The following is a 17,492-nucleotide window of genomic DNA, read 5'->3' on the forward strand; positions in this document are numbered from 1 at the left end:
TACAGAAAGCTTTTGTTGCAGATCAAGTTTCAAGGAAATAAAGATTAGGTGCACAATATTTTGGAACACTGTATCCTTCAACGTTGACTAAACCAAAAACTATACATAGGAATCTCTTCCTACTAAGTTCCGGCGGATATTAACCTTTTACCCACTCGAGACGTCTATTGGCGTTTTTACGGGAAAAAGGGGTCTGTGTGAAAAGCACGACTGAGTTACTCTAATGTCTTGCGTTAGATTATTGCCTTACCAAATGTTGGGCGCCATGTAGTGTAGTTCCTATATTCCCAATAGGTTCTGCACATTGGAATAATATAAACAGCAGTTTAGAAGTAGGACTGAGGTCATCTAGGTCTCTACTGACTACATTAGACTTAATTAGTTTTGCCAGCTAGCTCAGAGGTCACTAGAAACTTTCTCGAATGTTCAGGAAAGAGTTAACTCTCCTGATTTAGACAAGAAGGGATTAGTTTCTGACATCGCTTAAACATGACCACTTTGCTCCCTCAGAATAAAGAGTATATCTCTAGAGTCGTGTGAAAACAATAGATGGCTATTTCACTCAGTCAATCGTGCATGCTTAATTTCACCAGAGTGCAGAGAAATAGAGAGACGGGCGTTTTCAATAAAAGGTGTTATTTATTGAGCAGTCTTCTTTCTCATGCAAGAGAAATGAATTGCCACGATTGCAATACTTAACATGAAGTAAAGTGCGTACAGTAAAAGGAGTATTATAAAATAATACTGTAAAAGCATTGATATGGTTTCTTAGCCATATGATACTTTAAAATAGATAAAATATATGCATACATAAAAACATTGACTAACGTACTCAACTGGTGCTTCTAAATACGCCTACCCCGGTGTACCTGACCTAAGCCTAATACGTGGGAAGGAGTAAGTAAGTAGCAGTTTAAGTTGAGTTGGTTTTGCCAAGGAATCTGAATCAAGAATTCTCTTAAGGGTTTAGTCAGCTCCGTATCTTGGTAATAGAATGTGGGAGGTCTTGTATCTCTCTCTTCAGGACTCGATCTCCCAGCGACCCGCAAGGGTGGCTGGAAACACCGGAGCTGGATTTTCTCGGCTGGAGAAAAAGACAGCGTCTTTCTCAGTGCGTCAAAAGGGAGGGGCGGCTTCCGTGGGCTCTCGCATCAGCTGGGCTCTCGGGCAAGTATATAGCCGCTCTGCTCCAAACCACCGTGTGTTTGCTTAAGGCAGCGTTGGTATATTTATACCTGAAAGATGCCGGATTTGACGTAAGGTTGGACATAAGACGTCACTAAGAACTAACAGTTCTTTCTGGACTCCAGGAGCTCTTGTTCAAATCAAAACAAAAGCAGGGGGATTTCCCGGGCTGCTGGAGGCTTGGTTTGTTTAAAGAACGCGTTGTACTTTCTAGGAGTCTAGGGGAGTAGCCTTGCCGTATTTGGACTGCATGGGCTATTACTAAATATGGATATGATTCTTATGCCTTTATAAGGATATTGTTTGTTATAGCCATATAAGGGCATAAATCGGGAATATCCAATTAGGGTCCTAAATAGAAATACAACATTAGAACCGGGCCGGCTTGCTCTCTGCGATTACCTTTCCAGTTTGTGGCGAGTTGGGAGCTTAAGGAAAGATTTCCTGATGCTGCAAGCTGGGGCTGTGAATTTTAAATGAGTGGAAAAATGAAAAAACAAACTGTGCATTTGGGCGGACTGTATCACAGCGCTGGGGGACAGACAAGTAAAGAGGAAAGTTACACGCAGATTGAAGCGCTTCCCTTAAGAACAATGTCAATTTTTTCCTCTGCGCTCTCTGCAAAATAATACGGCCTTCGGTGATTAAAAGAATCACATGGGTCATTTGAAAGTCAGAGACTCCACCCATGATCAAGGCTTGCAGAAGCAGAAACGTTGGGGAAATGATGCCTACTGCCTTCGTGCTGTTCGACGTATTCAATGAAATTATAGCTATCCAGCCAGAGTCGTGTGCCTCTTTGTTTCAAGGAGAGTTGGATGGTATATATATAAATATATATATATATTACCTACTGGCGGTCGCCAGTAGGTATATATAGTTAGGATTTTTTCCCTATGGGATTTTTGAAAATTCTATGTCTAATAACTTTGGCGTTTGTGGACGGAATTGGCTGAAATTTTCTGGAAAATTGAACATTTTGTTTCTGAGCAGCCCCTGGAAATTTGGGGGGGGTTCGTCAAGGGGGGGCCGAGAAAAAAGGGGGGTCCCAAAACGTGTTTTTAACATTGAGTTTTCCATAGGGCGGTTGGCCTCACTCTTAGCCCGAACGGCTGAATGGATTTCCACGAAACTTGGCAAAATTGTAGGGACTGGTAGCCCGATGTGCCTTTGCTAGGTCTCAATATATGTGCTTCAGTGGATTTTGAGAAATTAATGTTCAAAAAAAGATATATATCTGTAACAGCGGACCGGGCAGCGCTCCGGTTCGCGGACTTTACGCGTAACGGAACTTCGCGTAGCGAAGCTGATTGGCTCTCCGGTGTCTGTCAACATTCTAAACAGTCCGGAGCGGCCGCCATCTTGTCTCTCGGTAGGATTGAGAGACAAGAGGAGGCCAAAACAAAGGGGGAAATGACCATAAGGGGGCATAGTAGATCCTCCCTGACCCCCTAGGTTTAATGTGGAGGCTTTAAAAGGGCCCCGCGGGGCAAAAAAAGAAAACATTTTTTTTTTGTTTTTTTGCGTGGGTAGCGCCCGGTACGCGAACCGAGAAGCGTTCTGGGCAGCGTACTATAAGGAAAAAAGAATGATAGACTTTTCAAATACTGTATGTTAATTGATTGTTGGTTTTGTTGATTATTTTTTATTTTTTTTATTTTTTAAGCAATTATTTATTATTGTAATTGTGTTTCAAAATTTAATAACATTTCTAACATTTCACTAGTTTATGAATTACATATAAAAATGATTAAAGACTCAAATAATTTTTTTATATTACATATAATTTTATTTTTCGGATTGTTTTTCAAAATTTAATAGAATGTCTAACATTTGACTGTCAGATATGTCCTCTTGTTGAGTGAACATAACTTCCCACATTTGACCGTCATCATAATGAAGTAAATGATCCACAGATTCTACACATTGAACTAATTCATGGTCCCGTGATTCATCCTCGAAATCTGAGTCATCATTATCCTCAATATCTTTTTCTGTGTTGTTCTCCAGAACAATTTCGAAGGAAATATTCTGCTCACCTTCCATTTTATTGCTGTAATTTGCATAAAAATAATTATATCAGTAGAGATAGGGCACTGTTGGGTTTAAGTTCAGACAGGTACTTGTGAGTTTATAACAGAGAAGTAATCTATGGACACTGTATGGTTTCAGGCGTGAAGTAGTACTATTAAAAAGTGCCTGTGAAGAAGCCTAAGTAAATTCATAATTATACCACAGAAACCTAAATTAATCCATAATTATAATAAAGAAGCCTTTCTCAATGTCTAACTCTTACAGAGGGATAGTATATAACTATCTGAAAATGTTTTCAAATTTATAAAATAATATCTCACCTTCTAAAAACAAGTTTAAGTTGTGAGTGAAAATGATCTTGCAATGTAGTTCAGGAAGTAGTAGTCAAAATGGCTGTGTTTCTCTCTCTTCCTTTATATATATTCAGGTACATAACCAATCAAATGTCAGGTAAAAAAAGTAGAAAATGAAAGTAACATTTTAATTGGTTGTCAATTCCAACACTTCAAATGTGTTTTGTGAAGTAATTTACCTCAGGGTATTTAGAGAGGTGTACAGGCTAAATGGTTAAATGGAATTTCAATCAAATTTGTGAAAATGGTAGGGATTGGTATGTACTATGAGCTAATCTATATTTGGTGAAAGTGTCTCCAGTCGCTTTTCTGTAAACTACTTTCCCACCTTTTTTGATGGTGCGCTTCCCAGGGAGCGACCCGGTACGCGAACTGGCGAGCGCCCCGGTACGCGAACCTTAAGCGTTACGGGAGTCCACCATTTTGTGTTTCGGTCGACTTAAGATACAAGATGGAGGGCAAATAATGTTCAGAATGGGTAGAAGGGGGCACGGTAGACTTATCTTGACCCCCTAGGTTTTCTGAGGGTGGCTGAGGAGGCTTATATGTGCGAAAAAAAACATTTTTTAAAAAAATTTCGCGAGGTTAGCTTCCGGTTCGCGTACCGGGTAGCGCCCCGGGGAGCGTACTTTGTTGAAAATTAGTGAAAAAAGTTAGAGTAAAATAATAATTGTGAGTGATCAGATGTAGGGTAGCTCTGAGAAGAGCTTTTGGGTTTATGGTACATTTAGGTACTTATAAGTAGGTACCAATGCACAGTCTTAAATTCAGAATGAAAATTCTGTTGCCCTCATCTGAGAAGTGAACTCCATCTCCTCTGTAGATATCTTGCATGTAGTAACGCAAGTTATTGTTGTACACGGAGCCCATTCCATGGTCTCTCATGTAAGCTGAAACAGATTTGTTTACATGCTTCCTCGACTTCTCAATTTGTGGACAAAATTGGTTTGACCACCTCCATTTCTGTCTTTGGCATATATTTGAATATACCAAGGCAGTCTGAGGAAAAAGTGCCATTAATTGCTCAAAGGTGTCCTTTAAAAGCATTTCCAGACCTACCCCAGTCAAAGTGCCCAAATCATTACCTCCACAGTGCACAATTAACAGGTCAGGTTTTGGCAAATGCATAAAGGTTTTCACCAATGGTATCAATTGGTGACATTTTAATCCTCTGTGGCCAAACCACTTAATTTCCACATCTTGTAAATTGAGGTTAGGTAAATTCCTGTTCTCAGCATACCTCTGAGCCCAATAGATGTAACTATGTCCAACAATCCAGACAGAAAACATGGTGAGAGAAGGTTCTCCTGCAGTCAGATGAAGTGTGGCAATGAAATGGCAGTTGAAAACATAAGAGTTTAAAATGAAAAAAACTGTGGAGTTTCTGTGTTAATGAAGCAGTAACAGTGATTGGTGGATTTTGATTGCTGAAAACAGAAAGTTAGGGTGCATGGATGAGTTCTTTGAAAGATGTATTTTGAGTGGTCAAGAAAAAATCATTAAATGAAAGAATGCACTGGATATGAGGTGCACTGAGAGTTCAGAGTTCAATTGCAACATTGTTGTGCGAACTTGCAAACACCAGAGGTCTTCCAAGAGGTGGTTGCTATGCAAAAAAGGCAGAAAGGGCAGAGGGGGGAAGGGTTTTGATTTGAAAAAAAGTGAGGGAAGAGTTTTCATTGGGTGACATGAGAGATATGTGTGAAGAATTACAGCATTTCTGTGCTTTTGATAGCTGCAGACTCTGGAGTGCATACCTTTTGCTCTGCTGAAGAAAAATTGGTGTGTTTCTGAGACTGTTTTGAAACTCAAAGTATTTGCTAAGGTGAGAAAAGATTTCTTTAATTTAGATAGAGAATAGTGTGCTTTAAGGAGAAAATTATGAAGAAAGTTGTGTTTCTCAAATGTTGCTTTGTCTCAAGTGTTTTACAAATAGATTTTGTTTCTTTGAGAAATTGTAATTGGAGAAAATGTGAAGTATTAGTACTGACAGGGTTTTTTTGTGCATAGGAGCTGTGGAGTGTTTTCAAATTATGACTTGAAAATTGTTTTTGAGGAAAAGGAATGGTTATAATATTTATGACAAGGACATAATGGTGTATGCTTCTTTATAAGGCAATTGAGTGTCTCTGATGTTATTTTGCCCATTTTAATGTAAGACCTTTCCCTGTGGAGCAAATTGCTTGTAAATATGCTCCCACCTGTGCATGGCAAATTTAGATTTTGAATGTTTGCGTTACATAGCCATGTTAAAAGTGACACAAACATGCTGCAAAGGCAATCAAAAAACGCTTTTATGTGTCTTAAGGACATTTTAAGTCATTTCCCCATGTGCAGTGTTTTCAAATTATGATTTGAAAATCGTTTTTGGGGAAAAGGAATGGTTTTAATATTTATGACAAGGACATAATGGTGTATGCTTCTTTATAAGGCAATTGAGTGTCTCTGATGTTATTTTTCCCATTTTAATGTAAGACCTTTCCCTGTGGAGCAAATTCCTTGTAAATATGCTCCCACCTGTGCATGGCAAATTAAGATTTTGAATGTTTGTGTTACATAGCCATGTTAAAAGTGACCCAACCATGCTGGAAAGGCAATCAAAAAACGCTTTCATGTGTCTTAAGGACATTTTAAGTCATTTCCCCATGTGCAGTGTTTTCAAATTATGATTTGAAAATCGTTTTTGGGGAAAAGGAATGGTTTTTAAATTTATGACAAGGACATAATGGTGTATGCTTCTTTATAAGGCATTTCAGTGTCTCTGATGTCATTTTTCCCATATTACATTAAAAGACCTTTCCCCGTGGAGCACATTCCTTGTAAATATGGTCCCACCTGTGCATGGTAAATTTAGATTTTGACTGTTTGAGTTACATAGCCATGTTAAAAGTGACCCAACCATGCTGGAAAGGCAATCAAAAAACGCTTTCATGTGTCTTAAGGACATTTTAAGTCATTTCCCCATGTGAAGTGTTTTCAAATTATGATTTGAAAATCGTTTTTGGGGAAAAGGAATGGTTTTTAAATTTATGACAAGGACATAATGGTGTATGCTTCTTTATAAGGCATTTCAGTGTCTCTGATGTCATTTTTCCCATATTACATTAAAAGTCCTTTCCCTGTGGAGCACATTCCTTGTAAATATGGTCCCACCTGTGCATGGTAAATTTAGATTTTGACTGTTTGAGTTACATAGCCATGTTAAAAGTGACCCAAAAAAGTTGCAAAGGCTTTAAAAAAAACACTTTCATGTGTCTTAAGGACATTTTAAGTCATTTCCCCGTGGGCAGTGTTTTCAAATTATGACTTGAAAATCGTTTTTGAGGTAAAGGAATGTTGTTAAAATGTATGTGCGCCATATGCCCCCAAATTTCTTTTTCAGGGGTGCAGCAGGGTGTTCTTGAGACACCCCTGCACCTTTGGAAAAATTCCTAATTTGCGATGAGCTAATTGCTAATCGCAAATTGCACCTTCATTCCTATGGGCTTCCTGGCCCATGGAAATGAATGGGTAATTTGCAATTAGCAATTTGCTCATCGCAAATTCGGAATGGTAAAGAATCGCTGTTTATTCCTTCAAATTCGCTATTTAGGAAATGCAAAATAGTATGATGATACATATGGCGGTTCATCTCTAACAAGATAAGAAGCTTAGGGATACATTTATGATGACTGGCGCAATGAAGTGGACATCACTTACTTCATTGGTAGACCTTTACATGTATTATCTCCTCTGTATTCTTCATGAAGCGTAACTTTCATCTGCAATCCTGAGTAGGCCTCACCTTAAACTAACCTCTGGATAGGCCACACCTTATCGTCATCCTGAATTAATCATTTAAAATGCTAGGGACAGATTTATGATAGGTGTATGCCTCTTTTGCGCCACTGTGCGTCACTTTTGTGATGCAGCGGCGGTGCAAAAGATTTGCTATGAGGCGACAAAATTACAAATTGATGCATTTAGGCAGATGTGTCATGGTGTAAAAAACACCGTGCCACATAAAACTGATGCAGCAGTGATGCAAAAGATGCACCATGTTGCAAGACAGGCCTCACTTGGGGCCATATGTATCAAGCTAATTAGCATTTGCAAAGGCCGAAATTCTGTGAATTTCGGCTTTTGCGAATGCTAATTAGACAAATGGTATGTATCAAACAAGTTTGATGCAAAATAAGGAATAGCAAAATTTGCAATTCCTTATTTTGCGATTGCACTGAAGGATTTGCAAATTTTGTGATTTCTTAAATGCAATGTATCAAACAAAAAATATGCAAAAAATGCCATTAAGGATTTGCAAATTACCACCAACTTCTAGTTGCTGGTAATTTGCGAATTCTTTTCAAAAAGCTTTTTTTCCAAAAAACAAAAGGTGCCATATGACGCCCATACATGCCCTTAGGGCATGTATGTGCGCCATATGCCCCCAAATTTCTTTTTCAGGGGGTGCAGCAGGGTGTTCTTGAGACACCCCTGCACCCTTGGAAAAATTCCTAATTTGCGATGAGCTAATTGCTAATGGCAAATTGCACCTTCATTCCTATGGGCCTCCTGGCCCATGGAAATGAATGAGTAATTTGCAATTAGCAATTTGCTCATTGCAAATTAGGAATGGTAAAGAATCGCTATTTATTCCTTAAAATTCGCTATTTAGGAAATGCAAAATAGTTTGATGATACATATGGCAGTTCATCTCTAACAAGATAAGAAGCATAGGGATAGATTTATGATGCCTGACACAATGAAGTGGACATAACTTACTTCATTGGTAGGCCTTTACATGTATTATCTCCTCTGTATTCTTCATCAAGCGTAACTTTGATCTGCAATCCTGAGTAGGCCTCACCTTAAACAAACCTCTGGATAGGCCACACCTTATCGTCATCCTGAATTAATCATTTAAAATGCTAGGGACAGATTTATGATAGGTGTATGCCTCTTTTGCGCCACTGTGCGTTACTTTTCTGATGCAGCGGCGGTGCAAAAGATTTGCTATGAGGCAACAAAATTACAAATTGATGCATTTAGGCAGATGTGTCATGGTGTAAAAAAAACTTGCCACATGAAACCGATGCAGCAGTGATGCAAAAGATGCACCATGTTACAAGACAGGCCTCACTTGGGGCCATATGTATCAAGCTAATTAGCATTCGCAAAGGCCGAAATTCTGCGAATTTCGGCCTTTGCGAATGCTAATTAGACAAATGGTATGTATCAAACAAGTTTGATGCAAAATAAGGAATAGCAAAATTTGCTATTCCTTATTTTGCGATTGCACTGAAGGATTTGCAAATTTTGCGATTCCTTAAATGCAATGTATCAAACAAAAAATATGCAAAAAATGCCATTAAGGATTTGCAAATTACCACCAACTTCTAGTTGGTGGTAATTTGCGAATTCTTTTCAAAAAGCTTTTTTTCCAAAAAACAAAAGGTGCCATATGACGCCAATACATGCCCTTAGGGCATGTATGTGCGCCATATGCCCCCAAATTTCTTTTTCTGGGGTGCAGCAGGGTGTTCTTGAGACACCCCTGCACCCTTGGAAAAATTCCTAATTTGTGATGAGCTAATTGCTACTCGCAAATTAGGAATGGTAAAGAATCGCTATTTATTCCTTAAAATTCGCTATTTAGGAAATGCAAAATAGTTTGATGATACATATGGCGGTTCATCTCTAACAAGATAAGAAGCTTAGGGATACATTTATGATGACTGGCGCAATGAAGTGGACATCACTTACTTCATTGGTAGACCTTTACATGTATTATCTCCTCTGTATTCTTCATCAAGTGTAACTTTCATCTGCAATCCTGAGTAGGCCTCACCTTAAACAAACCTCTGGATAGGCCACACCTTATCGTCATCCTGAATTAATCATTTAAAATGCTAGGGACAGATTTATGATAGGTGTATGCCTCTTTTGCGCCACTTTGGTCACTTTTCTGATGCAGCGGCGGTGCAAAAGATTTGCTATGAGGCGACAAAATTACAAATTGATGCATTTAGGCAGATGTGTCATGGTGTAAAAAAAACGTGCCACATGAAACCGATGCAGCAGTGATGCATAAGATGCACCATGTTGCAAGACAGGCCTCACTTGGGGCCATATGTATCAAGCTAATTAGCATTCGCAAAGGCCAAAATTCTGCGAATTTTGGCCTTTGCGAATGCTAATTAGACAAATGGTATGTATCAAACAAGTTTGATGCAAAATAAGGAATAGCAAAATTTGCTATTCCTTATTTTGCGATTGCACTTAAGGATTTGCAAATTTTGCGATTCCTTAAATGCAATGTATCAAACAAAAAATATGCAAAAAATGCCATTAAGGATTTGCAAATTACCACCAACTTCTAGTTGGTGGTAATTTGCAAATTCTTTTCAAAAAGCTTTTTTTAAAAAAAACAAAAGGTGCCATATGATGCCCATACATGCCCTTAGGGCATGTATGTGCGCCATATGCCCCCAAATTTATTTTTCAGGGGTGCAGCAGGGTGTTCTTGAGACACCCCTGCACCTTTGGAAAAATTCCTAATTTGCGATGAGCTAATTGCTAATCGCAAATTGCACCTTCATTCCTATGGGCCTCCTGGCCCATGGAAATGAATGAGTAATTTGCAATTAGCAATTTGCTCATCGCAAATTAGGAATGGTAAAGAATAGCTATTTATTCCTTAAAATTCGCTATTTAGGAAATGCAAAATATTTTGATGATACATATGGCAGTTTATCTCTAACAAGTTAAGAAGCTTAGGGATAGATTTATGATGACTGGCGCATCACCAGGGATGTGCCAGTCATCCTGTGCCGCTGTTCCGCCACCCATGGTGTGCTGCATTTACAATGCGGCGCAGCATGGGGCAAAAATGGCACAGATGCGTGACGCATCTGTGCCGTTAAGGTGGCGCATTGCTGGAGTTGTATCGCAAGTGCGATGCAGCTCCAGCAACGCTCAGGGGTGCCCCATCTCCACAATGTTGCGTCAAGACCTATGCCTGCTTCAAGCAGGCGCAGGGTTTTGACGCAGCTTTCTCCTATCTGATTGTAAATGCGGCACACCATGGGTGGCAGAGCAGCGGTGCACGTTAACTGGTGCATGCCTGGGGATGTGCCAGTTAACATAAATCTGCCCCTTTACATTTAAGTATGTGCAGGGGACACAGAGTCGGTGAGGCTTATCCAAGGTTAAGAAGAGATGAGTCCTGTTCAGTGAAAAATTAGACATAGGCTTCACCTGCTCAGCATCGCTGGACATGGCTAAATAATAGCTGCAAAATGTTACTCTTGTTAAACAATTTTACTATTATAATCTCTGAGATTTGTCTCTTACTCTGCAACATCTCATTGTTGTTATCTTTCTTTAAAGATAAAGACAACATCAACATGAGCGACAATCAGAAATCAGTTGATTTCGACCTCATCATTGAACTCGTAATTGAAACATCAGTGGATGTTGATCCCTTGGATGATTTAAATCCTGAGGATGAAGAAGAACGTGATGAGGATGCAGATTTGTCAGAATTATATGACATAGGATGGGAAGCTGACGTGCTTGAGCCTATGGAACTATAAACATTTATTTTAAAAATTTATAATAAATAAAAAGTAAAAATGTAAACCGTTTAATTTAAAAATAAAGACACCTTCAAAAACAGGTTATGTGTAGTGTCTTCAATAAAATATTAAAATATGCTCATAAAATTAGATCAGATTCACATATAAAATAGCACAGGTAAAATGAATATAAATTCCATTTCTTTTCTGCTATTTCTGTATTCTAAATTTGCCAAGGACTAAAAAATCTTCTATGTAAAAATGTCAAGTAGTGTTTTAAGTTTTTGATTACTGTTATTGATTTACTGTTGGGTAATAGTGGTTAATAACATTTTTTAATATATTTTACCACAGATTCAACTGCAGATCATTTCAAGATTTCACCATGCCAACCAAAGAAAGACTGAGAAAGGCTGCAAAACGTCAAAGACAGCAGGTCAATGAAAAAAAGCAGCAGTCCTCTAACAAAAAGATTTGTCAAGTCACCAAGAAAGCACCGGGTAAGAGTACAAAAACATTCATAAGAAATATCTGTAGTAAAAAAAATATTACTACAGAAAAGGTTTCAGTCCAGAAAAAGAGAAGCAATTCAAACGGAAAGGAAAGGCCAATGAAAAATGTTACTGCTAGAGCAAGAGATAACTCTCTGCATGATAGTAGAAGGAAACAACAGTTTAGGGACATTCGTAAACGAATGTTCCGCAACAGGATAATTGGCAATTTGTTAAAAAATATTAAGAAAGGTCAACAGAAAGTGGTTTTTTATAAGAGAAAAAAATATGTTGAGAAAGTTATTGATCAGGCATTTGAAATTAAACGTAAGTTATTTATTTTGATAATCAATAGAATTAGGAAGCTAAACAAGGCAATTTATGATTTCAAAAGAAATAGTAGATGGAAGAGAATAGTTAATCGTAGTAATTTTTGTGAAGTTTTTTCTGGAGAATGGATGCATAGTTCAAGCTGTGAGGCATTTCCAGGATAATGATTTGGTGCATGTAGTTGACACCAGTGGTCGAGCTTATGAAGTGAAAGATGGTTGTCCAGTTGAAAAAGAAAAACTTGTGACAACAGAGGCAGAAGAGGTGTTAGGTAATGAGGTTTTAGGAAGACATCCTAAGGGTCCTGTGTACACCTGGAAGTGTAGTAGTATTTGCAGTGTGCGACAGGATTCCATCAATTTGCTTTGTGATTTTGTACGGTCATTTAATAAGAAAAGTTTGAAGCAGAAAATGAAGTTGTTGCAAGAATTAGATCCTTGCAGAGTGAGAGAAGTGACAGGTGTGCATGGTCATTCACTGGCTTGTCTTTCCAGGAGAGTATGCCAGAGTGTTTTTCATCATTTCAGGATGCTAGCAGTGCATCATAATAAAGTGAGGAAATTAGTTAGAATGTTGTATTATGCTAAGAGTCCAGCAATTATGCTTAAACAATTATGCGCTGCTCTTTTGCATGGTTCTGAAATAGATGTGAAGAATATATGTGAAGAAATTGAGTTTTGTTACTTTGGAAGTAAAGAGGAGAATGTTGAAATTGACCAAGAAGAAGCGGGTAATGTGGAAGATAGTGTACAGGTTTCCAGTACAGATAATTTCCAGAGGGAAATTGCGACGTTTCAGGTCAAATCAAGTGAGAGGCCAAATTTCACTTGTGTGTGTTGTCGACGCACTTATTATAAGAATCAGACTAAGTTAGTGGATTTATATGCAAAAAGTGAAAGGGAAAATAATAGTGAATGGAAGGATTTCGCAACATACTTGATGGTAGAAAATTGTTTTGATTTGGGATTGGATCAACGTGTGTGTACTTATTGTTGTAATAAATTACATCAAAACCAGATGCCTGCTAGAGCAGTTCATAATAATCTGGAATTGGTTGAGATTCCTTCTGAATTGAAGGATTTAAATACTTATGAATCTATTTTGATTCAAAGTATCCATCCCTTTCAGGCTATTGTAAGAATGGAGCCAAAGACAGGGAAATTGCCTCCATCAGATTTACAGAGAGGATTAAAGGGAAGAGTTGTTTATTTGCCTCTAGATTTGAAGAAAAACATTAACACAATTGGAGTAGAAAAAGTGGAAGAGGAACCTCTGGTTATCTTAGTTAATGGGGTTCCGACAAAGAATAAGAAAATATGGCAAGATTTAGTGGATGTTAGGAAAGTTAAAAAGGCAACATTGTATTTGAAAAAAAATAATAAATACTATAAGAATGTATATGTTGCAGAAGAGGAAGTAAGTGAGGAAGAGGATAGTGATTTGTGTGCTGGTTAAATTGAGAAAGTAGAACCCTCTACTAGTGAAGAAATATATGAACATTATAGTGTTCATCCTTTGCATTCCAAGGAAGTCATGGGGAATGCTATTGAGTTGTTTCAAATGAAACAAGCCAAAGGGAGTCCCATTAGTGTTTGGGAGGAAAGTTTGGAAGCTCGGTGTTTCCCACAGCTTTTTCCAACAGGTCAGGGAGGAAGATATGATGAGTGACCTCATCAAATTCCTGCTTCTGAATACCGGACTTTGCGATTGTATGCAGGAGATGCTAGGTTTCGACAATGCATTCCTTATTTGTTTCATCTCCTGTTTGAAAGCGATCTGTCTGGACTGTCATATGCAGTGAACCACATCTTGAAAAGTGGTATACACATGCAAAACATCTCGGCAAGTGACTTTATGGATAAAGTCAATGTCCAAGACAGTATTTTGGATTCTCACCTGATTAATCTCATGGCGTGTCAGCGTGGTACTAATGAGTACTGGTACCGTCGTCATGGTGATTTAAAATGTATGCTGAGGAACTTAGGAACTCCCACATGGTTCCTCACTCTGAGCTGTGCCGAGTATGGCTGGGAAGACTTACTTGAATTTCTACGAGAGGCAAATGCTAACGTAGAAAACATCGAATTCAAGACACCCGGAGAACTGTGCTCTTTGGATCCAGTCAATGTATGTAGGTACTTCAATCATAGATTTGAAGCTATGATGTCTTTCATCATGAATAAGAAGAATCCACCTCTTGGAGAGGTGTTGGATTTCTTCTGGAGAAAGGAGTACCAAGCAAGAGGTGCTCCTCATATACATATGTTGCTGTGGATCAAGGATGCACCTAAATTTGGAACGGATCCAGAAGACTCAGTGATGAGTTTCATCCAACAGTATTCTACGTGTGCTGTTCCAAACGCAAAGGAGAAGAAAAGCCTAAGAGAAAAAGTTCTACGTTTCCAAAGCCATCGATGTGGAAAGTACTGTCGTCGTAAATTCCATAACAAAGACAAGTTCTACACCAAATGTCGTTTCGGCTTTCCACGACCGGTGATTTCTAAAGGAAGAGTGAACAGTTTGATGTCTTCGCTGCGACATAATGTGATGAAGAAATCACCTAAAAACACATACAATTTGAAGAGGAACGAAGAGTCTAAGTACATCAACGACTACAACCCGGTGATTTTGTCCATGTGGAATGCTAACATGGATATACAGTTTGTGGCTGATAACTGTATGGCTGTGGCTCGGTATGTGACATCTTACATCACCAAAAAAGAGAAGACAGAATTGAAGGATATGTGGGAGGACATTTCCCATGAAAAGAGCCTCAGCAAGAAGTTGTACAGTTTCAGTCTGAAGATGTTGTCGCATCGAGAAATCGGAGCTTACGAATGTTCTGACCGGTTGTCTTCAGCAAGTCTCTATGCCAAGTCCAGGAGTATCGTTTGGGCGAGTCTTGGTCTTGCTGCAACGCGTAATCGAGTTCTCAAACCTGTGCAGGAAATTGAGTATTTGGCGGAAAAGGAGCCAAACAGTACCGACATTTTGAAGACAAACATGTTGGATACATATTATCCAAATCGAAGCAGTCACCTCGAGAATGTTTGTCTGTATGAGGTTCTTCAAAATTACATATTCAAGAGGAACATCAAAGAAGATACTGAGAAAGGAGTGTATGCTGTAATAGGAAGTGAGGGATGTCTGGTCAAGCAAAGAAAATGCCACTTGATAAACCATCGAAAATTGAGTGGCGAATCTCCTGAAAAAAAGGAGTTTTTCTATTTAGCACTTTTGCAACTTTTCAAGCCTTGGCGTGCAGAAGAGGAACTGCTTGGAGATTTCCTCTGTTACGAAGACTCTTTCAATGCCGCCAAGGAGACCATAGAATGTCCTGCTTTTCCCAAATATGTAGAAATGTTGAATGTGGAAATCGAGCAGGAAGCAACGATTGCAGCCGAGATTGCCAGAGACAGTTCTCAGGACAGTCAGAGTTCTGCTTCATTGAGTCAGGATCCACTAGGAGGACCTGTTATCGAAAATGAAGCTGCCACTGCTATGAATGAAGTGGAAAGAGCCATGGCACATGCTCAGGAGGATGCGGTTAACTTAGAAGAGTTGGAAAGACAACTCAACGTTGAGCAGAGGAAAATATATGACGAAGTTACCATGCAAATTGATCATGGATTAAGTCATGACAAGAAAGAGTGCTCATGTACGTCATTGAAGCCTGTCCGACTGTACGTGAGTGGAGAAGCGGGAACTGGAAAAAGTTTCCTTATTAAAGCAATTTCATGTTATTTGCAGGAAAGGACAGAGTCATCGCTGTCTTGTGTTGTCACCGCTCCAACTGGACTGGAAGGACATAACATTAAAGGGATTACTTTACATCGTTTACTGATGCTGCCAGTGGAGCATGACAACAAATTACAATATCACAAGCTATCTGGAGATGCTTGTTGTGAAGTTTCAAGAGTCTTGAGGAAAATGAAACTTCTTATCATTGACGAAGTAAGCATGGTTTCCAATGTCATGCTTGCTTTTGTGCATTTGAGAATGCAAGAAGTTCTCAAAACAGAGTATGATGTGTTATTTGGTGGCAAACACATCATTGTTTTCGGAGATCTTCTGCAGCTGACACCAGTGAAAGGGCAACCTGTGTTCAAAATGCTCACGCATGAAGATACCAGGAAGTGCCTAGGGAGCATTGGCAACGTCAATATTTGGTTAAACTTCAATTATGCTGAACTGCATGAAAATATGCGTCAGGCGAAGGATGAAGTTTACAAGACTATTCTACAAGATGTTAGAATTGGAAAAGTGACCGAGCATGGGAAAGAAGCTTTACATGCACGATTACTGTCAAATTTATATCCAGAACAAGATGTTGTGCCTGAGAATATTTTTCAGAAAATTACTGAGAACAAATCTGGAATATGTTTGATGCCAACTCTTGCAGAATGTGCCAAATTCAACAACAAAATGTTGCATTTAGAAAAGCAAGAGATTGTGAAACTGGAAGCTATTGACAGAGTAGAGCATATGGGATCAACAATTATTTTGTCTGAGAATTTGAAAACAAAATTGGATTCATTAGAGAAGAGAATATCTAAAACTGCAGGTTTTGAAAAGACTCTGAATGTGTGCTTGAACTGCCGTATAATTTTAAGAAGGAATTTACATGTTGAAAGAGGTCTGGTAAATGGATCAATGGGTAATGTTGTTGATTTTGTAAAATACAGAAATAGAGATGGAATTGAATTTTTAAAAATTAAATTTGATGGCATTGAGGAAGTACAGCTAATTGGTCGTTGTGCTGCTAGATTTTTGCTTGTAAAAGACTTATATGTTCGCCGTAAGCAGTTTCCTGTTTGCTTGGCATATGCGGTGACAATCCATAAATCGCAAGGTTTAAGTGTAGACAGTGCATTGGTGAATATTGGCAGTTCTGTGTTCAAGGAGGGTATGGCATATGTGGCATTGTCACGAGTTAGAACTTTATCGGGATTGTACTTGATTGAGTGTGATGTCACAAACATTTGTGCGGATCTAGATTGTGTTAAGGAATACAATAGGTTAAGAAGAGAGTATGCGCCACATTTGCCTCAATATCCTTTGTTTGAGAAACGTGTGGTAGGCCGGAAACGAAGAAATGTGACCAATACTGGGGAGGTTGTAGCAAAAAGACGAAAAGTCGATGAACCTGAAATTATAAGCAGAAACAAAAAGGATTCTGTTGAAGATGTTGTTGGTTTTCAATTTGAAAACAGTTCTGGTGTCAACTGCTATGCTAATGTAGTGGTTAATGTTTTGTTTTCTCTAGAAAATGTAAAAGAAGAGATTGTGGTCAATTCTGATCAAAGATTTTGCAGTTTGTTAAATTCTGTCTTAGAAAAATGTAGCACTGATAGAACAAACATAGAAAGTGTGTCTGAAATTCGAAATCTGTTAGACAGATGTTCAGGCCAAACACAATTCTCTCAAAATATTCAGCAAGATTGTCAGGAGTTTTTAATGTATATGCTTGATGTATTGCATGCTGAAGGTGTAGATGTAGATCAGCTGTTTGGGCTTTCTTATCAATGGCAGCATGACTGCGA

The sequence above is a fragment of the Lissotriton helveticus genome, chromosome 1_1, assembly GCF_964261635.1.
Source record: "Lissotriton helveticus chromosome 1_1, aLisHel1.1, whole genome shotgun sequence".
Lineage (NCBI taxonomy): Eukaryota > Metazoa > Chordata > Amphibia > Caudata > Salamandridae > Lissotriton > Lissotriton helveticus.